Source organism: Pyxicephalus adspersus, chromosome 2, assembly GCF_032062135.1.
Source record: "Pyxicephalus adspersus chromosome 2, UCB_Pads_2.0, whole genome shotgun sequence".
NCBI classification, from domain to species: Eukaryota; Metazoa; Chordata; class Amphibia; order Anura; family Pyxicephalidae; genus Pyxicephalus; species Pyxicephalus adspersus.
In genome coordinates, this window is record NC_092859.1 from 20,366,486 (window position 1) to 20,370,335 (window position 3,850).

The following is a 3,850-nucleotide window of genomic DNA, read 5'->3' on the forward strand; positions in this document are numbered from 1 at the left end:
TTGGGTATTACAGAGTATTACGTGTATATAACCTCATATGAACAGCATCCTAACTGAGGTCTCTTTTTTGTCATCTGTGACTTTGCTCTGACTCTGGCAGGTATGTGGCTTTTTTGGAGTGTTGAAAGTATATACATGTAAATACACTGAACAATACACATTGACCTGTCTCTACATTCTCCTGAGAAAGTTAATAAGTATCTATAAAATGCATATATAATATTGTCTACTCAATTGTGTTTCATGTATTAGAGCAGAATATATATTCATAGAGTTTAAACCTGAGTGAATGATAAAAGAGAATTGTATATAGACAGGGAAAAGTTATGATATTTAAATAAACTGCTTGAACAATTGTTCCAAATGTACAATAGGGTATTTCTTTTATGATTCCAAGCAGTTCAATATTTAGGATACAATTTCTAAATTAGTTAAAGCTATGAGTTTGAACTTGGTTGTACCTGTAAATACCAATGCACCATCTTGGCTATAGTGTAGTTGTATAGGAACAGATATCATTTTCATTTAATGACAATGAACTGCATTTTAATTGCTGGAAGTTGGCAGACAAAAGAGAAAATAATGAAGGGATTAAAAATCAATGTGTTTACCAGGGGGTGATAATGCAGAGTCCCAGTCTTAAAGTGTGGTTAAACTCTCAGTGCAGATTGCTGTTTTTTCCCTTTGTATCAAGGCATACATTTTGCTATGGAAAGATCTCCATGCCTTATCCCTCTTTCCCACACTCTGTGTATGCCATTGATACTACATATATCATGATATGTAGGCATGCCCCAAACACTCTGATTACATTGTAGAGGCATGGCCCAAACACCCTGGGCACACTGTAGAGGCATAGCCCAAACACTTTGATCACATTGTAGAGACATGGTCCAAACATCCTGGTAACAATGTACAGGCATTGCCCACACATCCTATTCACATTGTACAGGTGAACCTCAAGGCGGCCCTAGAACATTCAGCCCAAGGACCTGGTGGGGTCACATCCCACTCCACAGGTCCACCCTGTTACTTACACATGGCAGAAAATCCTTCTGCACAGGTATCTCTAATTATTTGTTCATATCCCTCAACTGAGCAATACCCCATTGATTGGAAGAGGTGACAAATACCCCTCACTTGGGACTGGTTCTCTCTCACACACCATGGGCTGAGAGTTCACCCAGCAAGCAGGGATAAAAGGGGAGGAAGGATAAGGAAAGGTAATCACAAAAACTTTGGCTTGTAAGATAGTTCACATATATTCTAAAGAATATAAAGTCAAAAATCTTGAACATTAAAGACTGCTGTGATTTTAGCATGGTGCATTGGTATTTAGCAATGTGAACATTCATATGGAACGTGTATAAAAGATTAGGTAAATTCTTTTATATTTGTCTAGTTATAGCTTTATGAGATTTTGGGCACTGATATCTAAGCATTTATTTTTTTGTTATAACATTACCTAATGGATGTTGTTTCTTGACCTTTTTAACATGAGGGAACCCTTGAAAAAGCTCCCAGGTCTTAAGGGAACCCCTTGTAGATTTATAATTACTAAATCCACAACTCACAGTACATTAGTGTGGTGGTCGGTGTGAAGGATGTATTTTAATTTGCTGGCCATTGGAAAGAACGTCACCCTTACAGATAGCCAAAAATATAAATGATGTCAATTAAACTGTCCTGAGAAATACAAACTACTAATTGATCAAGGAACCCCTAGCAATCTCTAGAGGAACCCTAGGGTTCCACAAATGCCTGTTAAAGAAGCACTGATTTAGAGAATATTGGATTTTAATACTGCAAAAGAAATTTGGTTTGTGGTTGTAGAGAAAATTTGATGTGGGCCAATTGATCACTTGGTGGGCTTGCAGAGGTTGAGCCTCTGAAGTTCTGTGTGACGGCTTCCTTATGTTGCTACCTCCTGTGCTTTCATGTCTGGGGTTTAGAGAACTACATCAGAGTGTTCTGCACCACACGCGGATTTTGAACTTTGAAAGACTTTAAAGCTACTTAAATAATTGAAGCAGGTATATCATGGACCCTGCATTTTCTATGTTTAACACCAGGTGGCTGTAGCTCCCCATTTTTATAAATAACAGCAAAGGGTAGAAGAATTTCCAAAATAAATGTGTGCACATCAGATCCAAATGTTCTAGCAGCCACATCTGTGCAGGAGAGGTAGAGAATATATATTTAAAATACAAAAATACATTTTTACATTATATATATATATATATATATTAATAAATTAATACATTTTGAATATATTCTCTACCTCTCTCTCTCTCTCTCTCTCTCTCTCTATATATATATATATATTATACTGAAAGCACTGGATGTAGACAATTTATATCCAAGCGGCCTTGGATCATGCAAAAAAAGGTTTGAAGGTGAATTTGGTTTTTAAGATAATAAGGTCCCCTTCACATTATATATGTTGTACCATTCTGCAATAGACTAGCACAGTGTGATTTGTCCCCATTGCAGAGATTTGCCTTGAATTGGTTTGGCCCATGGTGCTAGAGATATACAGACTAATGGAAATTCTCTATGATGGAAACACCAACACAAAAACTTACAATCAGCACTTGTGCACCAGGAAGTGGATCTGTCCTTGGATAAAAGGAATGAATCATTTTTATTTTGATTTGCAGCAGAACTCAGAATTCTGGTGTTGGTTTTAAATGAACAATGCATTTGCCTAAACATAAACCTATAGCAGTTTCCTGTATTAGAAAAAGTAATATGCTTACCTCTAGTGACCTGAATCCAAGTTAAAGCACCACAGCCTTTGTCAGACTCTCTAGGGAGTTCCCAGGGCTTTATTCTCTGACTCCTATGTCATCCTCCTCTGTCATCCCAGGGCTTTATTCTCTGACTCCTATGTCATTACAGTACTCAGTAGGAACATAGGGATTAAAGAACAAAACCACGGCAAACGGTAGGGGACATAGGTAAGCATACCAAGCTCCTGGACTCCTCCTGGACTGAAATTGCCTATTCTGATTTCACTGCACATTGTGAACATTTCACATTGTACATTAGAAGCTGCAGCACATCAGATAGAACTCACCTTTTTGGCTGATGGACACCCAACATCATGTGAGACGTTCCTCCCCATCCTGAGTGTCCCTGCCCTGTCCCTTTCCATCTCTGGGTTTTAATTCTTTTATTCTTGAAGGTTCAGCAACCCATGTGGGCAGTCAACATACAAATGCAGTCTGCCTAGGAACTCTACTAGCAAACTTTGGAAGCACCTTGGGGTTCGACAATACCTTGGTTGAAAATGGTTGCACTGTAGGGTTTCTACCAAGAGTTATGTTGGAATCCTGCATTTTACTGTTTTCTCCCAAAATTTTATTGGTAGATCGGTGGAATAATATATACATTTTATGTAACATTTGTACAACAAATAGAGGCTGTGGATGACAAACTAACTATGAGAAGAAGAGAACCCAAACTAATTTTTGTAATAAATACATTATATAAGCACGTTAATCAAAACCCCCTCCTCTTCTTTTGTGTTTCTTTTCATCTTTTACAATATATAGGGGCAGGCATTGACCTAACAAGAGAATAGACCCCCCTTCCCAAGTGATTCAACTTTAATAATACATTAACAATCAAATTTATACATTTTATACAATGAATCTAATTAGCCCTAAGGACCTAACCATTTATTATGTACAGCATGTAAAATACCTCACTTGCTGAATAATTGACCTGCCTAATGCACAATATATATCAATATCGGGCTATGTACATTGCAAGAATATAAATGTCTTATTAGTTAATATATACAGAATTTCTGACATGATGGAAATCTTCTGTAGGAGTAAATGGC